The 10,716-nt window shown below is 50.4% G+C and overlaps 1 long non-coding RNA gene across 1 annotated transcript; it reads right to left on the reverse strand.

Annotated features, from left to right (window-relative positions):
- Window positions 1-1,337: 1,337 nt before the first annotated feature.
- On the reverse strand, window positions 1,338-9,870 carry LOC144809745 (uncharacterized). Its single transcript, XR_013606869.1, has 2 exons — window positions 9,228-9,870; window positions 1,338-2,066 (listed from the first exon to the last, which is right to left on the reverse strand). It is a non-coding gene; the product is annotated as an uncharacterized LOC144809745 (long non-coding RNA).
- Between the last annotated feature and the right edge of the window lie 846 nt (window positions 9,871-10,716).

Consider the following 10,716-nt stretch of genomic DNA (forward strand, 5'->3'; position numbering starts at 1 on the left):
GATTGTCACCCAATACCCAACTTACTCCCTATCTTCGAATGTCTCCCAGCCCTCCAAAGTACTTGTCCCCCTTTATCCTCCCTCAACTCTAGTCCCCCCTCCACACCCATGACTTCTCCTAAATCGCCATTACCTCCTGATTCCTCCACACCTTCTCGGGCCTCTTCCCTAAACTCTAATCTACATTTCATGGCCATTCGCTCTCCACTTGTCGATCTCCTCCCGATTATTCCACCCGCTACCTCCTCTCTCTCCAACACCTCAACCACACCCCCAGCATCGCCTACCGACCCCCTCTTACCCCCCTTCTCTAACAATGCTCTCTCCTCTACCCTACCCCCTCCCTCCGACTCACCCTTTGTTCCCCCAAGCTTACTTTTATTCCCTAATACCCCCACGCCTACTCAGGCTCTCTCCCTAAACCCTTACTTCCTATGCACACCCACTCCCGCACCGCCTGACGATCTCCTCTCAACCATTCCCCCATATCCTCAAGCTTATCCAACCCCGCATCTACTCCTCCAGTTTCACCTAACTACCCTCTATCACCCCCCTTTTCTAATATTTCGCTCTCCCTTAACGCCCTCCCTCCAACCAACTCCCACTCTCCCTCACCCTTTGATGCGCCTCATTTTCTATCCCCCCCAAAGCCCTCCCTCACCTCTCTACCTACTCCCCCATCGACGCCCACCATGCTCCCTCCTCTGTCCCCTCCTTCTTCCCACTTTTCCCCATACACACCACCCCTTACTCACTTTACACCTCACTCACCTATCGGTCCTCTAAAAGCTGGTCATCCTATGCCTACCTCTGATATACCCACCACCTCTATTAACAACCATAGTAAATTGAATTCCCCCCTTACACCTACTTCTAATATATCCCCTACCTCTATTAATGTTGGACCACCTCACTATATTCCCCTCCCCCCTCCAGGCTTCCCCCCCCTTCCGCCCCATGCTTCCCCCAACTTGATAACCCGTACCCTACCAATCTCTTTAATTTATCCGATACACTTTACACCTCAATTCCATCCCAATCACTCCTTAAAGTCGAACTTTTACTTTCGTCTCTCGTCTCAGAACTCTCCTCACTCAGAATTGATATCTCTCTCCTCCTTAAAACTCACCCGTCTATTTCTGACCACAACTCTATGACATCAGATTGCACCGTCCCGTCGCAAGATGACACTCTTCTCATACCACCCCTAACAGACCCCCTATTGTATCGACCTTCACCGACTCCCCTCTCCTCCCCTGTAAATTCACTACCCGAGTGTGATGAATGTACCAGGGGGAGGGCAACCCGTAGAAGAGAAGGACCCGCACTCAGGTATACTAGAGATTGAGGAGCGCTTTTATTTGTAATGTCACAAGTCAAAAGAAAATTAACAGGACTCTCTTGGTTCCGAGATGGCAGAACTCTTGGTAGCTCTTGATACTCTCTCTTCACTGGTCCGGCCGGTTTAGGTCCTTTTGGCGTCAGGGATCCATATGGTGCTCGATAGAAGGCATCAGGGATCCATATGGCACTCGAAAGAAGGGAATAGAGACCCTGGGTTACTAGCGCTACCGGGACTCCGGCTATGAAAGAAGGGGGGCGGGGAGTGAGGGGATCACCAGGCACCGTTACTATAACACGAAAAACTACAGTGAATTGCGCTCTTGTGTGTACTCAAAGAGGGGGGTGCGATACGGCTCAAACACACATGCACGTCCCGTGACCACCCTCAACCACCCCTACCCGTTCCTTCCCCGTGAAAAGACGAGTCCCCTTAATCAGGCCCGTACCTTGTGGAGCCACACTTCTCCAGAAGCGTGGCGGGGCGGAGCGTGGTCTCGTTGGCCTCCCGGCTTTCTCTGCTCCTGGGACGACGCGGCTTCCGAGTCCTCTCTCCTCTGGACACCGAATCCCTCTGTAGGCTCTCTGGACGCCTTCTCCTCTCCTGTCTCGGTCGCGCTGTTCAACTCCTCCGTAGCTCCCGATTGGAGGGTGATTGATGATGTCACTGGCGGAGTTCCCTCCTCCGGGACGGCCCACGCTGCATTAAAGGGACCGTGTCTGTCCTGTACTCGGGGCGGAAAGGAATACGGGTTAAAGTCTTCTCCCGGCCCGTGGCAGGCAGGGACCCCCTGACACCGAGCTAAGCAGAATGATTACCCCTTAAGCGCCCCACCCAGCAACTGTAACACTTTCTCTCTGCCTCATAGTGATACTAGCAACTTAATCTTGAGAACCAACTCTCTTATTAACTCCCCTGACTCCCCTTCTCCATCCTCGCCTACCATCCCCTGCTCATCCACAATACCTGTTCTCTTAAACACGAACAGACTCCCCCCTCAACCGACATCTCCTAGACCCCCCAAACTATATCCCCCCCTGTCCTCCCACCCCTCCTCCTGTCCCCTCTCCCCTTCGCTGCATGTTGATAAACTGTAGATCCGCCTCCTGCCACACAACTGAGATTTCTGAAACCATTCTCAGTGAAAACATTGACATCGCTTTCCTTACTGAAACCTGTCTCACCACCCACTACACCCCTATCCTCGACCTGCTTATCCCTCCAGGCTTCTCTATTATCAGGAAGGACAGAATCAAACAACTAGGAGGAGGCCTTGCCCTTATCTTTAAGGAGAATCTCGACATATCACCCGTCCTACTCCAAGACCTTTCGTCTTTTGAATACCTCTGCGCCCACCTCTCTTTTCCTGGCTTTCCCACCACTCGGCTACACACCATCTACCACCCCCCAGGAAATTGCCTCCCCTTCACAGAAGAGATGACTGATCTTATTATCCAAGCTTCAATCTCTCACCCCAAAAATCTCTTCCTGGGTGACTACAACATCCACTGGAACAAAAAAGATGACCCTGCGGTCTCCCTTTTTAATGAAACCCTTGACATCACTGACCTGACCCAACTCTGCCTAGCCCCCACTCACATCAAAGGCGCCACCCTGGATGCTATCCTGACGAACAAGGATATGGCCTCTCTCTAATATAACACCTGCAGATTGGTCTAATCCTCATCCTCTTCACCCTGAACAGCCCCCCACTCCCCCGCCCCTATCAGCACTCTTCCCAGGAAACCCACCAGTAACCTTCACCTCATCCCACCTGACGAACTGGAATCGGCAATTAAAACTCGCCTACTCCCCCCCTCTCTTAGCACCAATGATCTCACTGATCATTATAACAATTCCATTCTTGATGCCCTTGACTTAATTGCCCCCATTAAACTAAAAAAACATCCCTCCAAAGTCCTGGTTCAATGCTGAGCTCAATAACGAAAGACGGACCTTCAGACAATCTGAACGCGCCTGGAGGAATCGTCCCTCCTCTGAAAACCTGGCCCTACTGAGATCCAACAGAGCACATTACAAAAAGCATATCTTTAACGAAAAAGCCACCTTCCTCCGGTCTCAACTTGACCAGGCCAGAAACCGTCCCAGAGAACTGTTTAACATTGTTAAAAAACAAACTTCCTCTGGCCCTCCTAAACTTGCAGCATCTGTAGATAGATGCGAAGAAATTGACAGTTTCTTTTCGAACAAAGTTAACTCCATTAAACAATCCTTCTCTTCCCCTCCTCTCTCTCTCCAACCTCCCTCCATCCAACCCACCTTACCAAATAGGCCCAACTCACCTCCTTTCCCCTCTCTCTCTCTCCTCTCACCTATCAACCTCCCCCCATCCAAATCTCATTCCCCAACACTCCCAATTCACTTATTTCCTCCTCCCCCCCCGCACCCTGATCCTACCCTACCCCTCCCTTCTCTCACCCTGCAGGATTCATCCTCTACCTTTTCCCTCCCTAAAAATAACGCTTCATGGAGTGATTTTAATCCAACCTCTGAAACCACTATCATCAACATCATCGCCAAACTCAAACCGTCCTCACATTCTAAAGACCCCCTCCCCGCCCACTTAGTTCAAGAACTTAAATACATCATTGCCCCAATCTGGACCGCTATCATCAACTCCTCACTTTCTTCTGGCTGCGTTCCTGCCTCCCTACCGCTAGGTCAAATCTCCCCTATTCTAAAAAACCCCACTGCCGACACTAACGATCTGAACAATCTACGCCCTATCTCCAACCTTCCCTTCCTCTCTAAAGCCCTTGAAAAATGTGTTCTGTCTCAGCTAGACAACCATATCTCCTACTTCAACCTACTCGACATCTTCCAATCTGGGTTTAGAAAAGGATGCAGCACAGAAACAGCCATGCTCAACATTATTGATGACATTCATCGCTCTCTTTACAAGGGCGAATCCTCCCTACTAATTCTCCTGGATCTCTCGGCTGCCTTTGATACGGTACACCATCCCACCCTGTTGAACACCCTAAAAGTTCGCTTTGGTCTTAAAGGCACTGTACTCCAATGGTTCACCTCCTTCCTCCAGAACAGATCCCAACAAATTAAACTCAATCACTGCCTTTGTAAACCTCAACCTGTCGCTCTCTGGGTCCCCCAAGGGTCTATCCTCTCTCCAACCCTTTTCAACCTCTTTATGGAACCCCTCACTCTCTTTCTCAAACAAGCCAAAATCAGTTACCACCTATATGCCGATGACACCCAACTATACTACAAGATTAAAACCCACAATGACATCCTTCACCTCAATGACACTCTGTTGAAAGTCCAAGCCTGGTTCCGCCTTAACCATCTCAAACTCAGTCCTAAAAAAAACAAAATTATCCTTTTCACCCCTAAATTCAACTCCCTACCCATTCAACTCTGGACTAAAGACATCACAGCCCTTAATTGCTCCCTCTCCACCTCCAATACGGTCAAATCCCTTGGTATCAGCATTGATCAGAACCTTACCCTCATCCCCCACATCAAAAATACAGCAAGAAGTGCTCTCTCCACCCTACACCACCTCAAAAAAGTTAAACCTTTCATTCCAGCTGATGATTCCAAAATCGTCGTACAATCTCTTGTCCTATCCAGGATTGACTACGGAAACGCCACTCCGGCAGGCACCCCCCAAAGTCCACCTGGCACCAATTAAATTTGTCCTCAACATAGCCGCCAGACTTATTTCTGACTGTCGAAAATTCGACCACATTTCCCCTGTCCTCAAAAACCTGAACTGGCTCCCAATCGAAGGTCGCTCCACCCACAAGATTGCTTGCATTACCCATAAAGCTCTTCACCAAGACACCCCCTCTTACCTGTCAAGTAAACTACAAAAAGCAGGGAGCACTAGATCACTGAGAAGTACAAACTCCCTTGTCCTTATCCCTCCCAAACTTAAATGCAAAAAGACCCAATCTTGTGCATTCTCTGGTAATGCCCCCACTATCTGGAATGAACTACCCAAAGACCTTCGCTGCAACCCCTCCTACCCTCTCTTCAAAAGGAGACTCAAAGCTCTTCTCCTCAATAATTACTGGGGTTCTTAATTTTTACTGACCTTGAACTTCCTCATCACCCTTTTATCACTCTCTCTCTGTCACGTAACATTCCCCCCTTTCATCTCACCCACCCCCTCCTCACCCTCTCCCTTAGCGTTATCTTCAACTCCCCCTGCACCGCCTCTACTCTGCTCTACTGACCACTTTCTCTAACTTACCACTTTGTACATTTTATTTGCTTTTTCTCTCAATTTCTCTTGCCCATTTCTAATTGTATATTTTACTTAATATGTACTTGCTCTGTTCATGTGTCATCACTATGTAAAGCGCTCTGATACTCTCGGGTCCAGCAGCGCTATATAAAACTTTTTACCGCGCTGGGCAGCCAATGGGGGCATGAGAGAGAGTCCGAGTCTCCTGCCTGCACAAGATTCAATCCCCCGCCGCTTTCTGCCTACTTCTTTGGAGTCCGGACGTAACGGTACTCTACGCCGGCACATCCAGCTTATTATCCCAGCCCCCATGGTGCCACGTCGGTGATTGGCAGACAGTGCTATCCTCTGCTGAGAGGGCAGGCAGCCCCTCCCTCTCCCTGCAGTGCGTGATGACTAAGCCGCTAAGCCCCGAGCCGACAGCGCCGCATTCAACGAACACAGCAGGAAGCCGGCAGTGAAGATACATTGTAGCACTCTCGGCCACCCCACGGCTGAGAGCAGATCGTTCAACTATTTAGGAACTCAGGCTCAGCAGCAAGCAGCACGAGTCGAGCAGCAGAGAGCCCGGGCACAGGAACCTCTGGTGACGCGCATGGCACAGTGGTGGCAAAATGCGTGACAATGTATTTCAGTGCGGTGATGTGGATCTCCGCACTGAAATGCGTGAGCGGCACACCTGTTGCGTGACGCTTGCAGTCCTGCCAAGTATCACGCATCACGTGTGACACTCACGCATTTCAGTGCTGTGTTCCGCACAACCGCACTGAAATGCATTGTCACGCATTTTGCCGCTCGAGACACTGGTGGCTCCTGTGCATGGCTTCTACTGCTCCGATTCCCATCCGAGAGCGTGCTGCAGCCAGTGCCAGCAGCTGCTCTAGTTCATTCTAATCATGTAGATTCTAATCCTGCTCTCAGCTCGTGCCGAACTGAGTGAGAGCGCGGCTACAATGCAACAAACAATCCTTGGTGCTGGCTCCAGGCTGGCGCTGTAATTTCCTGCCCGCCGCGTTTAAATTTGACAGACACACACTGTAAACAATTAATTAGGGGTGGGCGGGGCTGCCCTCTCAGCACGACGCTGTAACTGGCTGACACAGCCAGGTTTACTCACAGGGCGCCAAGGTGATTTTATAATCCCGATGTGACTCTTACATGCCGTCACGTCCGGAGGAAGTACTGGAAGTAAAGGCGGGCAACTTAAATCAAGTGCCACAGTGGGAGTCCTCGCCGTCGGTCGTGGCTGGTGGTGTGTTAGTGGAGTGGTGTGGCTCACTGGTTAGAGGTGGCAGACCCGGAAGCAGAGAACTGCCCGGGACCAGGGTTCAATTCCCGACGCGGCAGGGTCGTGGACCAGGGTCAGCGGACTCGACAATTTTCGCCTCGGTGCCTACTCTAACCAGGGATCACACTCGGCAACTCTGGGCATTAAACTTGCCTCATCTCTACAACGGCCTCCCACAGACGCCGGGGATGCCTGGTTTCACCTTTGAGATACATAGAAGGAACCATCTCACAGGGAAAGCCAGGACGGGTTCCCCAGCGGTCTTCAGCGCCGGGACGCTCATGGGCAGCTGTGCGCTTTACAAGTTCAACACATTTACATTGCTGCAATGCCGGCCAGCAGAGTCGGCCTTGCGGCCTTACACAGTAACCACCAGGCAGACAGACTGTGGCGCCGTGGGGGGTCTGCGCGGGTCCAGGGTCGGACTCGACTGGAGTGGAGTTGTGCTGTGTGTGTCGTCGGTCCAACCCACTGCACGGTGTCTCCAGACAGGGCCTGCCAGACTGGACACAGGACGGAGTCTGTGAAGTTGACAAACAAGTAAGTACTTTCTTTGGTCAAGCAGCCTGACAGTTTTGTTTATGTAACCGCTCTATGAGCAGCATTACCTCTTTATAATCATGTCAGCAGCACGGCACACGCCGCGGCACTGCGGATCTGTGATGATCAAATCTGGAGGGCTGCTCTGGGCCGTCATCCTGCTTGGGTCGGGCAGCCTGCCACTGACTCGGTTGCGGATGAATCTCGGCGTGCATTTTAAAAGAGATAATCCCGCGACTGCTGCAAGTGTCTCAGGCTGAGGTCTGCCCTGTTGTTTAAAGTGCATCTGTTTGTCGGTGTTTGCTGCTGCAGTTTTAGACACTTCTGTTGCTTTGGGGATTGCACTTCTGTGGATACTGGAGTCTGGCCCAGCTTTAGATCAGCACTTTAGCTCGTGCTTATGCTTGTTCACAAAGCAGGTAGAGCGGACTGCTTGGCACAGTAAACAAATGTGTAAGGACTGTGCAGAAGACATAATAATACAAGTTTGCATTAGGATCCGCACCTTTTTGAGAACTAGAAACCAATCATAACACTTGTATAGCGCGCTATTCACCCGGTAGGGTCTCAAGGCGCTTGGGGGAAGGGGTCCGCTACTGTTCGAACAGCCAGGTCTTGAATCAATCAATCATAGACGAGCAGCAGCGCTAGTACACGTGTGAATGTGTCAGCATTTTTAAACCACAACCCTGAATGAAGCGCAGTGACAAGGTTTAAGGATCTGCCACAGGTTGTAGTGGAGTCCATTGAGACGGGCTCCGTCGGATGTGGCAGGCAGGATTGATAGGACATCCCTCTGTGAGCAGGATGTGCACCAGGGGCGAGGCATAGGCTGGGCAGTTTTGTCTCTCTCACTGTGATTGGGCCCAGAGTTATTCACAAATATCTGCCCTAGGTGGATGTATGACGTTACAACGCACACTTTTACAACGCATACCTTTACAACGTATTTTTTACACCGCAACATCCATTACAACGCACACCATTACAACGCATACCATTACAACGAATTCTTAGAAACTACCTTTACAACGCATTCCACTACAACGCATACTACATTTACAACGCATACCATTACAACGCATTACATTACATATAAGGTAAGTGTTGGATAGTGTAGGGGTTACAATTACTATTCTAACTCCAGGGGGTGCAACAGTAGGGTAAGTGTTGGATGGTAAGTTTTGCGTTGTAATGGTATGCGTTGTAATGGTATGCGTTGTAGTAGTGTGCGTTGTAGTGTCATGCGTTGTAATGAATGCGTTGTAAATGCATGCATTGTAATAGATTTTGCATTGTAAAAGTTTTGTTGTAATGGTAGTGCGTTGTAAAGGTTGCGTTGTAAAGGTTGTATACCGCCCTAGGTACATTATCCCACTGAACACTTTGGTTGGCATTAAAACCTGTGATTTGCAGGCCCTATGGCCTTGCATCTCAGAGTTGCACAAACATCCCTGTCGTAAGTACTCCACTGAACCCTCCGGCTAGTATTAGAATGTGTGACATTACTTTATACTCTGTAACTTGCTATGTTCATTCGTTTCCCTTTTCTCTCATTTATATGTGATTACTTTATGGCTGCAATCTCTCATATCATGTCTTTTCATTGTATTTGATGTGTCTCTCTTTATGATCTTTTAATCGTGCTATTATGTTCTGTTCTCTATCTCTGTTCCCTTTGTTTAACCTTTGGCCTCATCTTTTGCAATCTCTCAGCCTTGGTCTATTTATCTGTAATTATCTTTTAATTCGTGCGGTTTTGCCCTTTCCCTTTTTATTTGCTGCCTTTTTCAAGCTCTGCCCTTTCCTACACTCATTTCATATACCTTAATATATTGTTCTGCCACTCCTTGCTGCGCTCACTCTTCTATTTCCTTCGGTCTCTTTCCATTGTGTTTCCACTTCCTGTGCCTCTGTTCTTCTCCTGTGTGTGGAACTTGACCTGTCTGTGATTTTTCACTGCTGTTAGAGGTGTTTGTGCAGCAGTTCTTGAATTGTAGAGAAAACAAGCAGGGACAGGAGTGCCACAAAAGAAGATTGGAATGTGACAGCAGACAGTCAGCTAGGTCGGTGCAAGTGACCCATAGTGACTTCTTCTTCCACCCTCTTGAGATGACAGGGTTTGCTCTTCGTGCTCAGGAGAGACGCCCAAGAGACCTTGGTTGGGGTCCGGGGTCTGCAGCTGTGGTGCACTTCTTCACAAGCTCATTTACTTCAATAATCCAGTCATTTGGCGTTCATTTATCACTAACGAGGACCTTCTGTCAAGTTAGTGGCCTTCGATTTCTGGCATTTTGCAGCAGTTTTAAGATGATCTTAGAATTTCTCGTTGCTCAAATTAGTGTAATTTCTGATATTTATGCGTTTCCCTTGTCTTCGTTGCTTTATTTTGATCCCGAGAAAGTGTCACTCATAGTCGTTGAATGTCACTCATAAATACACTGAAATTATGAAAATGTCACACATGGCAATCTGAAACCTTGGCGGCTCTGCGCTTGGCAGGACTGCTCGCACTTTGTTGTCTCTTGTAATCTGCACACATGTCACTTTCTCCTCCTGTAATGCACCGTTTGCTCCTCGTGTATTTTGTTTCCTCACAATTGTCACTTTTACCTCATGTAACTTATCGCTGCTTTTGTAATTTGTTCATTTGTAATTTTCTGTTCCTATTGTGAAGCCTCTGACGCCTTCGGGTAAAGTCCGCGCGAGATAAAAACGCATCAATAAATAAAATAAACAATAATCCTCCTCTCGTATTTTGTTTCCTCACATTTGTCTCTTTTGCTCTTGTCATCTTCTCTTGTATCATTTACGTTCCTATTCAGGGGGAGTCAATGTGCCAATGAGACCCCTTGTCCCAGCCCCCCCCCCCCCCTGGGGCCGGTATTGAACCCCAGCCCCCCCTGGAGCCCCGAGAAGGAGGGGGGTTGCTCTCAGGGCGCGGTCGGTATTGATCCCCAGCCCCCCCGGGGGCCCGAGGAGGAGCGGAGGGGGGGGGAGGGGGCCCGAGGAGGAGAGGGGGGCCCGAGGAGGAGAGGGGGGCCCGAGGAGGAGCGGAGGGGGGGGGAGGGGGCCCGAGGAGGAGGGGAGGGGGGGGCCCGAGGAGGAGAGGGGGGCCCGAGGAGGAGCGGAGGGGGGGCCCGAGGAGGAGAGGGGGGCCCGAGGAGGAGCGGAGGGGGGGGAGGGGGCCCGAGGGGGCCCAAGGTGGAGGGGAGGGGGGGCCCGAGGAGGAGCGGAGGGGGGGGCCGAGGAGGAGCGGAGGGGGGGGCGAGGAGGAGCGGAGGGGGGGGAGGGGGCCCGAGGTGGAGGGGAGGG

Source organism: Lissotriton helveticus, chromosome 1_1 (genome assembly GCF_964261635.1).
Source record: "Lissotriton helveticus chromosome 1_1, aLisHel1.1, whole genome shotgun sequence".
Classification (NCBI taxonomy): domain Eukaryota; kingdom Metazoa; phylum Chordata; class Amphibia; order Caudata; family Salamandridae; genus Lissotriton; species Lissotriton helveticus.